This window comes from Pinus tabuliformis, chromosome 9 (genome assembly GCF_031772625.1).
Source record: "Pinus tabuliformis cultivar Carrire ecotype Pingquan chromosome 9, CPIR1, whole genome shotgun sequence".
NCBI classification, from domain to species: domain Eukaryota; kingdom Viridiplantae; phylum Streptophyta; class Pinopsida; order Pinales; family Pinaceae; genus Pinus; species Pinus tabuliformis.
Genome location: NC_142307.1, coordinates 1,621,494,137 through 1,621,510,541, shown reverse-complemented (window position 1 = coordinate 1,621,510,541; position 16,405 = coordinate 1,621,494,137).

Sequence of the window (16,405 nt, the reverse complement as noted above, 5' to 3'; positions counted from 1 at the left end):
CTCTCATCACTCATGTTATCTTACATAGATGTATGGGGATGTAGTACCTGTAGAGAATCTTAGAGAAGCAAAGAGAAAACTAAAAATAATTCTAACTTATAATATTAATATTAAAATTAATACATTTGTTGTATCCTCCTCATAGAAGTGAGTATCTCACCTTTGTGTGCATAGCCATGCTCAAGTAATTAATGTAAAAGAATAAGGTAAACAACATGGTGTACAAGAGTCTTCCAAAATTTCTTCCAACTCCAAACAATACCAAAAGCGGCACAAGTGAGGATGGCATCAATATTCCAAGTCTTGGATAAAGGATTGGGGAACATAAGAAGATGTTATTCTAAATTATACTAATAATATTAAAAATAATATTACATCTAAATTTAAAGAGAATTTGTGGTGAAATAAGGAGTTAGAAATAAAATAAAACTAAGATAGTAGAAGGAGGTGGTCAAACCTAATCTAGAATATAAAAAATGTCTCTTATTTTTTACTGGCGCAAATAAGAAATTCAACGTTTTTAACCTTAGCAAAACTCAACATTGGACAATTATAAAAAACCATGGAATGTAATAATATCTCATTATTGTGATAATAAGAGGGTTGAAAATAAAAGGCACTTTCTCCTAGAGTTCCCTATAGACTAGTTTTGTGGCATTTTTGTCGCATTTTCTTATAGACTAATTATGGTTTAAATGGATCTTAATCATCAACATCGTAATCATCATTATTTTTTCATTTTATTTTCAATTTATTTCTTTCTTTTAATGTTTTTCTCCTTTCTATTATTTCTTTTATTTGATCGATCAAAACATAATTATTTTTCAAAATTAATTATAACGTATCAAAAACATTTGTTATAATATATAACATCCTAAAAAGTCCTAAATATGTTTTAAATTACTACTATTATTATTATCATTATCATTATTGTTATTATTGATGAGGATAGTGTATTAAATCAAAATCCACACTTTGATTGTGGCCTATATAGTAAGTGAGTACAATGAAAAAACCTTTGAGGAAAGATTTACATGTAACCTCACAATAGCCTTTATTCTCAATATATATTAACCATTTTTCTATCCTAAAGGACACATGGCCTTTAGAGGTGTGGATTCTCTAAAATATCTATAGATATAGATAAAATTTACACTGCATATCAGACCCACTATTAAGGAATAGTTGTGAGGGAAGGAATACCATTTCTCATTAGGACTCCTACATCCATGTTTACACCTTTATTGGAAAGATCATCTGCTTCAAAATTGTTTATTCTCAACACATGAAATAAGTTAATAGTAGAGAAGACTAGTTTCAGATTCTTGATTTGATCAATAATGCTTTGCAACTTGCAATCCTTAAGCAAAGATCCATGAACAAGGTGATGGATAACCAGTTGTGAATCTCCAAACACTATCAAATCTTCAATGTTTGATTATTTTGCCAAAAGGATCCCTTGCAATAATTCATATGCCTCTACTACATAATTTGCGCAATTTCCTATCCCCCAATTATATTTACTTTCAAATTTTCCGTCAAGGTTGAGAATAACCCCTCTCACTCTTACAACCCCCATTATTATTATTGTTATTGTTGTTATTATTATTATTATTATTATTATTATTATTAACCAAAAGAGAATATGTTAATAAGGTGTTATAGTATAGTTAACAATAGTTACATGTGACTATTTTGAATTTTAAAAACAAGATTTGAAGGTCTTCTAATTTACAAAAATTTTCTAGCTCCTGATTTTTTAGAAAAATTGAAACCATCGAAACTACATTCCAAAATTTCTCGCATGAGAAAATTCTATGAAATTGCTTACATAAAAACAAATACAAAAGATAATACATGTCTAGATTGGATTACATGTTTAGATTAGTGTCGTCATTTACTATGCTACTAAAGGAGATTTTTTTCTTATTTAGTACTCTTATCCAAGCTTCATTTGCTTTCAATAAATTTAATGTTGTTACCTTCAATTCAATGGTTTTTTTAAAGCCTCATATTCTTCCTCTTCGTCCATCCAATTTTCCTTTCTCTGAATATTATTTAATGAGCAAAGTTTGTTTACGCAACAATAATCTTTAGAATACTTCGAAGACAATGACATTCATTATAGGACTAGTTAGTGTATATTGAATATTATAAAAGAACTGACTTGATGACTACAAATGAGAATGAGGGCCTTCTTATATACCCTAGGCAAGTACCTCTTCACCAATGGTCATGTCCTTAGGACATACCTCTTCATTAATTGATTACTAGTTATTTAACCATCATTTATTGTTTTTATTGTTTACATTATTTATATTATTTTATTCATAACAATGCCTTCCTCTTCAAAAATATTTATCCTCAAAGCATACTCATGAGAGGATAAATATTTTTTCCCATTTCAAATATCTTCTAATCTCTGAACTTTCATATTCCTTGATATAAGACGATATGATGCTCTGAGTGATAGAAAAAATTGTCAGATTGAGAATGCATCGGACCATCCTATATTAACCTTATGTGGAAACTTTTGATCACTCGAATTTTGTAATGAATTTTTATCATAGGACTGTATTATGCAAACTTTAATATTCCTTGGAACATAAATATGGTGTTTTCGTTCTGAATGGTTCAAATATATAGACTGACTTAGTTATCTTCTCTTATGGTTCGGATGTCGATAAGGAATTATGTTAGTTGGATTTCTCATTATCATGTGTGTGGAAATTTCCTCATTTAATTTAGGTACTAATGTAGTTGAGGTGGTTACTGGATCATCGCTTGGAATTTCCATTGTTTGAACTGTGATATTTGAATATGTTTTAACTTTTATTGGTTGGTTAACTTCCAGACTTGTGATGTTGAATGGATCGATATGCATTCTTCTTTCTTCCACTTGGACTAAAGACTTCGACACTTCTTTCGTGATAAATTCTTCTATTTTATTTTTCAATGATTTCTTATCATCCTTAAGTTTCTTAATTTTAGTGAGTAGACTTTGATTACGGTTTCTAAGATGTAAGATTTCCTCATTTTCTGAGTCAACTTTATTTTGGTCTTCAAGATTCTCATCATTTAAACACTTGATTTGTTCTAATAAGCTTTGGTTAAGGTTCTTTAACCATAAAATTTCCTCTTCTTTTCCTGATATGCTTTTGTTGAGTTTCCTTTCAGAAATTTTATTTTCTTGTTCTAACTGGTGTTTCTTAGCTTTACATTTTCTCACTTGTGAAATTAGTTTCTAATTATGCTCCTTCAAACATGAATTTTTCTTGTTTTTATTGGATATGGTTTTAAGCTCTTTCTACTTCTTTGATACTATTTTTGTATTCTCTTGAAACATTACTTTCGAAATATTATTAAGATATTTTGATGAAGGAATAATTAGCTCTGATTTCATTGTCATGCTTTGGAATGTGATCGTCTTCTTCAAGTAAGGGAACATCAAGAATTACTTTTTTGTGTTCAACATGAACATACCTAATTCCTTGAACCAAGGTCTACTGAGAATTATGTCATAATGACACACAATTATGACATAATTGAGATATGTACTCATAATGATCAACTGTCACTTTTAAATCATTACTTCGATATTATTTTTTGCCAAAGTTACATTTTTGTTGACCTATATTTGGCTCTAGAACTAATAGTTGATTTTCCAAATAATATTGATGTAATTATCCTCGATGCTTGGATTAATAGCGATCTTAATCTCTTTCGCTTGGATACACCCTTTTAATGTGAGTAATCTAAAATCTATAATTGGAATACCTTTATAGGAGAATCTTTTTTCCTTTATTTTCAAATTAGGCTTCATTTGCTTCATCATTTTTTTTTCTTTATATATAATTTACAATAAATAATATCTTAATTTAAAAAATTCCCCCAATAACCTTTTTTTCCTTAAATATTTCCCCTGAACACTTCAAAAATACCCCCTTTATGTACTTTTAGGAGTGTAATAATTTTCTTTCTTCCTTTTTATCTTTATAAATACCCTCACAAAGTTCCCCCCTATATATTTTATAATACATTTTTCATATCCTTTTATAATATAACACTTTATAAAAAATGTTTGATTCTTCTTGGAATATATTAATTGGTATAACAAAACTTTTGAATTACTAGCTTCAGTGATTACTTTACTTCTAAGTACTCATTTTCTTTTTAATATATATAGATTTCTTAATTTTTTAACGCATGATAATTAAATTGTGGCAATTGAACCAATTGACTTTTTGAAAATTTGTTTCTTTGAAATTTAGACACAATAAAACCTAGAAATACGTGAGTGGTAAAGCGTTGGTCTGAATTGCAATCACGAGAGTTGCATGGTTGTGGATTTATTTATATAGCAGTGGACGAGTGGTTGGTTGTGGATTTGTATAGTGACCAATTGACAGGTTTTTTTTTTAACCATAGTGAAAGAAAATTGTAGCCGATGAAAAATTACCAACGTAATAAACAATCACTGACTGTGGTGATGGAAATGGGTGGCGGTTGTCAATGCATTCAATGGAGGTGGCCGGTTAAGTCGCAAAATTGTGGGAGAGCAGTGGAATAGGGTTTGATGGTGGTAACAGTAGGATTGCAGGGAGATAGTCGACAGAGGGAGCACATGTGCATGCACAAGATGTGGCATGGATTTGCACTAGTGGCAACGCTGTAAAAGGGGCACAATTACTGCAGTCAGAGAAGATCGTGCGTGGAGCTGCGAGTGTTAGGAGAGACGATGGTCTTCGCATTAATCAGTTGTGGCCTGCAACGTTTAGCATGCACTCAAGTTAGGCTTGTTGTTGAGTAAGAAGTTCGTTGCGGAGGTGTTGGTCTTTCATGATAGGTGAAACATTGTGTTGGTTATGGTTGATGGTCTATCGAGAGATTTTACGGTCGCGAAGCATACAGTGTTGGCGGTAGCTTTGGTAAATGCGAACAGCCACAGGTAAGTTGTCCTTTGTCGTTCTTTATCTTTATATATATATATATATATATATATATATATATATATATATATATATATATATACATATACATATATATACATACATACATACATATGTATGTATGTATGTATGTATGTATATATACATACATACATATGTATGTATGTATGTATGTATGTATATATATATAATTGCCACAAACCTAACAAAGAATTGGATAACCTCCCAATATGTGTGGCTAAAAGACCTATTTCCAATGACAATGAACTGACGAAGGGTTGATGGCGAAAGGCCAAGATCTACCAACGTGGCTATGATACCAATGTAAGGAACAAAATTCATTTACACAACAATAATCTTCAGAATACTTTGAAGAAAAAGATATCCATTATAGGAAAAGTAAGTGTATATTGAATATTATAAAAGAATGGATGTGATGATTACAAATGAGAATGAGGGCCTGCGTATATACCCTATGTAGGTACCTCTTCACCAATGGTCATGTACTTAGGGGCATACCTCCTAATTAACTAATTACTAGTTATTTAATCATCATTTATTATTTTTATTGTTTACATTATTTATATTATATTATTTATATATTATTCATAATAGACTAAGAAATGTTTATACTTGTTAATCCAAATCCATGGGACTAGTAGATTCCCCTATTACAACATATTATGGTACCACATGTTTCTCTTTTGATGTTATGTCCTTCATTTCTTCTAGTTCTATTTTTTGGCTCATCCATGGGTAGGTTTGTGTCATGTGGTTCAACCTTGTTAATCATTTGGTGTTCTACCATGGTACCAACCCACCAAGTTGTCTTACACTAGTGCTTAGCTTGTGTTAGCTCTTTTCGGCATTATGCTATCAAATCTCTTGTTGCACTGAGAGGCGCTCTACATCCCAGTATGGGGGTAGATCTCATGTAAAAACGTAAACATGTAAGCGTAGCTGTAAATGTAAACGTAAACGTAAACGTAATGTTTAACATTTAAAATTTAAAATTTTTAATCTAATTTCGGCGCTATTTAAAACTCAATCTAATTATTATTATGTATAAACACAATATAAATTTAAAATATAAAGAGGTTTACGAATACTCGAAAAAGAGGCATGGTAAATAAATAAATATTTAAATAAACCATAGATATGGTAAATAAATAAATTATATTTAGTCCATAGGTATGGTAAATAAATAAAACCTATTTTTATATTTACTCCATAAACCTCTTTATATTTATGAAAACTCAAAAAAGAGGTTTTATTTAGGTGAAGCCTATGGGCCAAATAACATGGGACAAATAATTATTAATACCAGGCAAAAAAAACATTATTAACCCTAATTAATATTACAAGATTATTATTATTATTATTATTATTATTATTATTAAATCTAATATTCATATTAATATATTATAGTATTAATATTATTAAATCTAATAAATTTGGATTACTACAATATTAAATATGTTATATTATAATATATATTAATATATCATGATATATATTAACTCTAAATATATGGGAGGGAAGAACGAAGACATAGATTGATAGATGTGAAGAGATAGGGGGAGTGACTAGGGAGAGATGGAGATAAACTGAAGGAGAGGGGAGAGGAGGAATGAAGAGAGAGAGAGGGAGAGGAGTGAGAGAGGAGAGGGAGACACAAATATGGAGGGGGGAGAGAGAGAAGGAGAGAGGGAGGGAGATAGTGAGAGGATTGGAGGGCATAGAGAGAGAGATATGGGGGAAGAGAGAGGAAATTGGGAGAGAAAGGGTGAGAGAGGAAGGATGAGAGAGAGGACTTATGAGAGAGGAGGAGAGAGGGAGGGATAGAGAGATGGAATTGGAGGAGGAGATAGAGAGGGAAGAACATAGACATAACGAGTGAGAAGTGGAGAGAGATAGGTAGTGACAATGGAGAGATGGAGAGAGAGAGTGTATGTTTAGGGGTTAGATAAAGAGACAAATAAGGAGAGATAGAGAGAAGGGGGTAGAGAAGGAGAGAGGGAGGGATATAGTAACATAGTTGGAGAGAGAGAGAGAGAGAGAGAGATGGGGAAAGAGAGAGGATTGGAGGGAAAAGAGAGAGAGAGAGAGAGAGAGAGAGAGAGAGAGAGAGAGAGAGAGAGATGGGGAAAGAGAGAGGATTGGAGGCAAAAGAGAGAGAGAGAGAGAGAGAGAGAGAGAGATAGGGGAATATAGAGGGAGGTAGGAGGGAAATGGGGAGAGAGGAATAACAGGAGACAGTACTTGAGAGAGAGGAGGAGAGTGATGGGGGAAGAGAGAGGATTGGAGGGAAAAGGGAGAGAGAGAGAGAGAGAGAGTGATCGGGGAAGAGAGAGGGAGATAGGATAGAAAGGGAGGGAGAAAAGTACAAGAGAGAAGACATGAAAGAGAGGAGGAAGAGAGGGAGGGAAGAAGAAATACATAGAGAGTGAGAAGTGGAGAGAGAGAGGGAGAGACAAGGGAGAGATGGAGAGAGTGTGAGTATGTTTGGGGGTGAGATGGAGAGAATGGGGGAGAGAAGGAGAGAGGAGAGAGGGAGGGACATAGTAACAGAGTTGGACAGTGAAGAGACAGAGAGAGAGAGAGAGAGAGAGAGATAGAGATAGAGAGAGAGAGAGAGAGACATGGGAGAGAAAGGGAGAGTGAGGAAGGAAGAGAGAGAGTGTGTGAGAGAGTGGAGAGAGAGATGGAGTTAGATGGGGGGAGAGAGGGAAGTAAGAAGAAAGAAATAGAGAGAATGGTGGAGAGAGAGAGATGGAGTTATAAGGAAGATGGAGAGAGAGAGAGAGAGGGAGGGAGGGAGGGATAGATAGATATATTGGAGAAATAGAGTTTGTGTTTTGGGGGTGATATAGAGAGACAAAGGGAGATAGAGATATAGATGGAAAGCTAAGAGAGGGAAGAAGAGAGAGATGGAGAAAGGGAGGGAGGGATGGAGAGATTGATAGATATGGAGCGAGAGAGCGTGTGTGTTTGGGTGGTTCAGATAGAGAGACAAAGAAGGAGAGATGGATGGAGATGTAGATATAGATGGAGTGGGGAGAGAGGGAAGAATATTTCTTGCACTAGATGCATTGATTTCAGTGTAGATGGTGATTTCTAATCCTATTTGATTGTTTCCACTAGATGCATTGATTTTAGTGTAGATGTCGATTTCTAATGATATTTGATTGCTTCTACTATATGCATTCATTTCAATATAGTTGGTTTCTAATATTATTTTATTGCTTGCACTAAATGCATTGATTTCAGTGTAGATGGTGATTTCTAATCATATTTGATTGCTTGCAATAGATGCATTGATTTCAATGTAGATGTTGAATTCTAATAATATCTGATTGCTAGCACTAGATGCATTTATTTGAATGTAGATGATTTATAATCCTATTTGTCTCCTTACGCTAAATGCATTGATTTCAGTGTAGATCGTGATTTCTAATCCTATTTGATTTCTTGCACTAAATTCATTGATTTTAGTGTAGATGTTGGTTTATAATCTTATTTGCTTACTTGCACTAGATGCATTGATTTTAGTGTAGATTTTGGTTTATAATCCTATTTTCTTACTTGCACTAGATGCATTGATTTGAGTGTAAATGTTGATTTCTAATCCTATTTGATTGCTTGCATTAGATGCATTGATTTCAGTGTAAATGTGTTTTCTAATCTTATTTGATTGCTTGCATTAGATGCATTGATTTCAGTGTAGATGTTGATTTATGATTTGATGTAATTGGATGTATGATGGTACATTAATTTTAAAGTGATTGGATTAACATTGTGCATTGATTTCAGTGTAAGCACAAAAAATTATTGACAATGTACATTGATTTTTGTGTTATAGTAATTCAACCTATTAATATTGGAGAGAAAGAGAGACAAGGTATGATGTTTACTACAATAGCTCGAGCTAAAGATTTAAATGGTTTACGATTTAACCTGTCCTTTTCATATAATCGATATGAAAAGATGACAAAAGTAACAAGGGTGACAATAAGAATAGTAAGAGAAAATAGTTTGAGATTAATCACAATGAAGAGTAATTTTAACTGACTATATTCTTATTATTCACATTTTCTATCATTCAACACTATTACATTGTCACTTTACATTCAAAATTTGTATTTCATCATTTTTCATCATTAAGTTATTAACACTATTTATCATCTCAAGAAACTGAGCTAACTAATAAAATTTAAAATTAAAATGACCATATTAATATGAGACATATTTAGCATATTTAAAATGATTATATTAATATTATATGAATTTACATATTATTGATAGAATTAATCATATGTTCGTTAGATTTTCTTTGGTCGTACATGATTGAAACTAGCCTAGATCCATCTTAACTTTGGATATATCAAGTGCCGAGATGGATCAAATCTCTCAAGGTGCAAACCTTTCCTCAAGTTTTTCACTCAAAAAACAGGTTTTCACCTCTAGATATTTGATCCCTCTTGATGCTTGATAGATTCGGAGATAAGATGGATCTAGGTTGGTTATATAACAAATCTTGTAGTGAAGAGAAACATTTTTGTAATCCAACTTTTGTGATCATGAAAATTTTTCACCTGTCAAGTTTATTTATTCCAAAAATGCTTTGTTGATGCCTATTTCCACACATATTTAGGTATGTATAGTTATATTATAGTTCTTTGTTCTCACTTATATAATGGAATTGTGCAAAAGAATTTACATTGGCTTAGAGAAAGGGTAAACCTTAGAGATCTAAGGTTGGTTTTGGAATTCTAACCTATACCAAAGTTATGGGAAAAGTATTTTTCATTGGATTGAAATAAGGGATCTATGTTTTCATACATAATCTAGATTTTCCTCAAAATAAGTGACTTGGTTTTAGTATTAAATGCATAACTTCTATAAGATCAAATACCACAATGAAAAATCCCTTTGCATAGGGACAAATAAATCTTCTTCTTTTAACTCAAATTGATAGAAATGTGATACTAGTGAATTTTTTTGTAATGAGTTACCTTAGAGACAACATATTTCCCTAATGGAAAAGTAATAGTGGGCACCTCTTGAACCAATAGATGGTTGGGAGAATTTTGTACATTATATCTAAAAGAGGCATTACCCATATTTTTATTCGACGGAAGAGGGATGCTTTCTCCCACATAATACCCATGATATAAATTAATACTAGCATCAAAGTCACTAGGGAAGGAGGATGCAACTATCACTATAGGATCCACCACAATACTAAAATTCTAGAGACATAGAGAAGTGGTACACAAAGCTACTACCACCTCTTGAAGTGAACATGGTTCAATATCTACAGGAGGAGATAGCCATGCAAGGCCAGGTTGCTCAAAGAGGGCTAATAGTAACCTACATGCATGGCTCTAGTTGAACCCTGGCACACACCACCATTATCCATTGAGGAATGGTTTTTTCAAGGTTTTGTAGAAAAAAACTAACTCTACATCCCACTATTAGAAATTAACCTTCATACACTTTGTAAAATGATGACTTTTAAAATTACAACTATAGAAATATTATTAATAAATCAGAAATACCAAGTACAAATATATGAAAATATCATAATCATATTCTAATTATAAATCATATATAATGTTAGATCTTAGACTTTTGTGATTCATATTGATAATAGGATTGTCTTTCAGATTAATCACATTATTGAGATTTCGTCGACGTTTCGAACCAAGTAATGTGGTTCATCCTCATGATAAAGATTCCACAGGACCTGAGGATAAACCACAGTAGTTGGTTTGAAATGTCGACCAAATATCAATAATGTGATTAATCTGAAAGATCCAAAGGACCATAAATGTAGTGTATGGGGGACGATGGATCCAAAGGACTTGGTGGATCATATTCACAACAAGGCACGTAAACGCGCGCAAGTTATACCACAGAAGAAATCAGAAAATGGAGATGGCGCAGACAATGTTCCAAGGTATGTCATCCAGAATTGCCATCCTCCCCAATTGCTCAGTGACGACAACCCAAATGCATGTTCTCTAATGTGATCACAAAATAATGTAAATTCATGGCAAGAAATTGCGTCCGCTGTTGTAGTAATGGAGAAAATGGGATGTTTGTTACCTTCATCCCTTAATGTACAGAAGATGGTCAATCTGGTTTAATTATGCTATCAGGAGGAAGAAAAGTTGGTTCAATGTATAAGTGTATTGTATTGTATTATAGTAGAATTTATTGAATGTACATATCTGTAAATGAGAATTCATTGACAATATACCCCTGAAGATGAGAACTCAGAAGAAAGTCTTCCAACATTTACCGACAATTAATGATTGATAATTGGATATTCATTATTTAACATGGCATTACTTTTCTCAAGTTTTTTTAAGACTTTGTTTTTTTTTTTTTTTTAATTTTATGTTGTTATTTGATCTTGAAAGCTTGTAGTGAATGAAAGAATACAATTCACGAAATGAATTTTTAAATAATTAAATAGAAGTAACATAATAGTTATGGCAGCTCAATATTGTGAATTAACAAAATAATTATAACAATTAAGTGTATATAGAAATAAATAATTTAATTTTATGGAACAATTATTACAATTTAAGTAAGTAAAAAAATTGCAATATTTTTACAATATTTTACTTGGGAAACTTTATATTAATTAAGGTTGAATCCTCACATTACCACTAACACCATGCAAATTTTCTTCCATCTTTTTCTTTGTTAAATAATCTTATATTATCTCAAGTTTTAACTTATATGGTTAGTTTAATGGACTCCATTACCTCTCTTATGCAATGAAATTTTACTCTAATATTTTTTGTTTGTGAATACAATTCATGATTTGTTTCTAAAGCAATTGCATTATAATTGTCACAACAAATGATCATAGGCTCATCTTCATGTCTAACGTTTTTTGCATAACTATGCCAACCAAACAGCCTTGGAAACATTTAAACTTGCAATGTGCTCTATTCATACCTAGAATGCACAAACACTTGTAGTTTTTTACTTTAACAATTGACAACTTCTTCAAACATCATAAATGTATATGGAGTGTCCACATCCCTATCCTAGTCAATTTCAACAAACCCATGAATTTGAAGCTTCTTACTTCCATTTCCTTCAACCTAAATGTTGTAGTTACATGCCCAATAGGTACATAAAGATCCATTTGATATCTACCCATTGATCACTCCTTGCGTTTTCCATGTACCTACCTACAAATCATATTGCATATGTAATATTGGGCCTTGTGCACACCATTACATACATAAGGCTACCAATATAGCAAGCACAAGGAACTTTTTATATCCCTACTTCAAGTTGTTCTCTCTTCAGACACATGTAGCTTATAGTTATCCATCCCAAAGAGATCAAGTATGTTTTCCACATATTTTCTTTAATTGATATACAATTTATTATTTTGATAGTTTCTCTTCAACTCATTTTACAATGAATAATGCAACTCATCTAATCCCTTCTCACAATTTGGATTTCTTTAATTGATATACAATTTTTTATTCTGATAGTTTCTCTTCAACTCATTTTAAAATGAATAATGCAACTCATATAATTCCTTCTTCTTAATTAACTCATGTGACAAATTGGATTTATTCTCCTTGACTAATTGCTTACACTTACAAGTCAAAATAATATCATTAACATACAATACTAGGACAATGAAATTGTTTCTTTCTTTTTTGAAGTAAACACAGTGGTTGGCTCACTCCTTTCATACCCTTTCCCCACAACACATTTACCAAATTCTTGGAAACATTATTATGGGGAATTTTTTAATCCATACAATGATCTCTTCAATCAACACACCATCCCTTCCCTCCTTTTTACCCCAAACTAGTTAACTATTTAATGTATTTTTCTTCCTTTGAGCTCATTATCTTGGCCACTCATAATCAACACCCTATAGATGAGAGTATCCATTAACTAAAAAATGATCCTTATACCACTACAGTAAATAATTAGTTTCATTATACCTCTCCTTGAACGCCCATTGCATTTGATTGTGTCCCTTCTGAAACTCTTTCAAATGCCATGTTTGAATTTGTTTCAAGTATTTCATTTCTTCCTACACTTATTGCTTCTAGTGACTAGACACAGATTCTCCATTAAGAGCCTCTTTGAAATTTATTTTCTCACCACACATGAAAGATAAAAGAAAAATTATTAAAATGGGTGGGCTCATAGGGGTACCCATCATGGCTTTTTTGTCCACAATTCATCTAAATTTTTTCTCTTGATCTCATTGATCATGTTCAAGATTCACATTTTCATTAGGCATTAATGGTAGATTTTATTCATGTTGATTTTAACCTCCCTCTTATGAAATTTCTATATTTGGTCCCTCTAAAAACTAATCAACTTGATCTTTAGCTCCACCTTGGAATTATGGAACCAATACACAATGTACATTCTCTATCAATGATAATTATTCATGTTGATCTTCATGATATTTATCCTCCTTGAAGATGATTTTCTAATTTTGGATAGGATAATGCTTAGATGGAATCCACAACTTGTAACCATTTACTCCTAAAAATCCCATAAAGATGTAATTAACTAATTTGGACTTCAAATTTTCTCGTTTAGCCTAGGTATGTGCATGTAAGCCTCACATCCAGAAATATGGAGATGTGAAATAGAGAGATTCTCTCCACTCCAAGCCTCTTCATATGCCTTATCATCCAAAAGGTTATCTATCATTCAAATACTTTTCTCTAGCAATCACTTCAAGAAAAAATATTTTATTCAAACTAATAACTACTTTCATTCTATGTGATTTCTCTAGCCAGGTTCAAGTCAACCTCTTAGTGACACCATTTTTCTTAAGAGTATGTTAAGTGGTCCTCTACTTTGTAGAACATCAAGGTTTGCAAAATAACTCTAACACATTAGAATAATACTCAACATCATTAGCTATTCTCAAAGCCTTCACCTTCTTCTGACTTTACCTTTCAACCAAGTACAAAAATATCTCAAAAACATTAAGCACATCATTTTTCTTCATCTTGAAGTAAACCCTTGACTTTTGTGAGAAGTAATCAATAAAATTAATAAAATAATAATGTCCTTCAATGGAGACTACATAAATAGGCCTTGCAAATATCAAAATGCACCAACTCAAGAACCTCTTGAGCTTTGTTGTTATTGAAGGAAAATTGAACCCTTTTTTCTTTCAAAGTACACATGCCTTGAAAAATAAAAATAAAAAATCTCAAATAATGAATTCCACAAATAGTAATGTTTGTCCAAAACTCTCATAGGTTCTTTTCACTGAGATATCTCATTCCACAATGCCACAAAAGTATGCGTTGCCAATGATTTGGTATTGGCATTGCATTGTCATTCCTAACTTTAGTAGTCACATCCAACTTGTGCAAAATTCCAATTTGAACACCTTTGGTCAAAGCCATAATGCCATGAACTAGTCTAGTATTACTTTAGAGAAGATTATATCAACCTTTGCATCAAATATTTGGCTTATCAAAAGTAATTCTATTCCAATTTTATAACATGCCACATATTGGGTATTTACTTCATGGAATTATCTTTATATTAGACTTTTACCTTGCCATGTTATGTAATTTCATAGCTGAAAGTAATTAATTTATCGAGTTTTTCTTTTCCTCCTCCGGTCTTTAGGCTTTTAGAGAAGGGATTAAATTTTTCCCTTCTCAAGGAAATTCTGGTGGCAGATATCATGTGTGATGTCGAATACGGGATAAAGGGCTTACTGGATAATATCAATGATACTATTCGGAAAGACTATGCTATTATCCTTAGGAAAGCAAAGCCCCCTAAGCATAACATCTGCAAGGATGAGTTTGAAGCCCTAAAATCCTTGAATAGGAACCCTGACATTGTCATTTTAAAAGCAGACAAAGGTGGGGCTGTTGTCATCCTTGATAAGGAAGATCATCGTGCAAAGATGCTAGATCACTTGATCAACAGCGGAAGCTACAGAAAACTTGACAAGAATCCCTTGAAAAAGTTTTCTGGGATGGTTGCTCTTGTTATTAAATCCAGTAGCATTGTTGGCTCCTTTAGCCAGAAGCTTATCAAGAGTAACCCTATCACTCCTAGGATCTATGGGCTCCCTAAAATTCACAAAGAAGGGTTCCCCTTTAGACCCATTGTCAATACCATAGGTCGGCCTACCTATCTTTTAGCTAAATATTAGCCACGAAGCTTAAGCCCCTAGTGGGTCGAACAGAGTCCCTTGTGAAAGACTTCGAATCATTTGTTAGTGAATTACAGGATATGAAATTTGATCTGGGAGAGAGTCTTGTTAGTTTTGATGTTGTTTCCCTATACACTAACATCCCCATCAAGGAAGCCCTTGATGTCATCTTTCACCTTACTAATCCCGACACTGCTAGACTAGTTGAGATTTGCCTCACTTCTACTTTTTTATGTTTTGAAGGTGAGTTCTATGAACAAACCTATGGGGTGGCCATGGGTTCCCCCTGTCCCCTATTGTTGCAAACCTGTTCATGGAAGACTTTGAATCCAAAGCCTTATCCTCAGCTGCTTTTAAACCTAAGATTTGGAAAAGATTTGTTGATGACACCTGCTCCATATGGCAGCACGGGCCTGATAAGTTAGATAGCTTTTTCGAGCATCTTAACAATCAGTCTAACTCCATAAATTTCACCATGGAGTGAGAAGTTGATGGTTGCCTTCCTTTCCTTGATGTCCTCCTTTCAAGAAAAGCTGATGGATCTTTCTTCCATTAGGTGTATCGAAAAAAGACTCATACTGAGCAGTATCTTCATGCGAGTTCCCATCATTTTCCTGCTCATAAGATAGGTGTTCTTAGCACGTTAGCCACTCGTGCTCTAAGGATTTCAGATGAAGACCACCTTTCTAAAGAAAAGTCCCATCTCCTTAATGTCTTTGTCTAGAATGGTTATAGTAGGCAGCAGGGTGTTAAAGCTTTCCTCAAAGCGAGTAAGGGTCCTAAGGTTAAGACTGATACAATTGATCGTCGTTTAGGAGTTCACCTCCCCTTCATCCAAGGGACGAAAGAGAAGATTGCAAGAATCCTAAAGAAGCACAATGTTCCCACAACCTTTAGACCCCTCAACACCATTAGAAGCTCCCTAAAGTTTGTTAAAGACCAAGTGAACCCTATGGATTTGAAAGGTGTTTAAGTCATCCATGTTCGTGTGGGACCTCATACATTAGCGAAATGGGTCGGTCAACCAAAGGATTAAGGAACATGTTGTTGATATCAAGAATGGGAGGACTAAATCTTTTGCTTTGGCGGAACATGCAGTGAAGACCAAACATCATATATGCATTGAGGAGGCTAAGGTTGTCGCAAAGATTTCTCATTTTCATCACCGCAAGTTTAGGGAAGCCATTGAAATTGAGAGGTCTTCTAATAATATTAATAGGGATGACGGCTAGAAAATTAGTAGTTGTTGGATTCCCGCCCT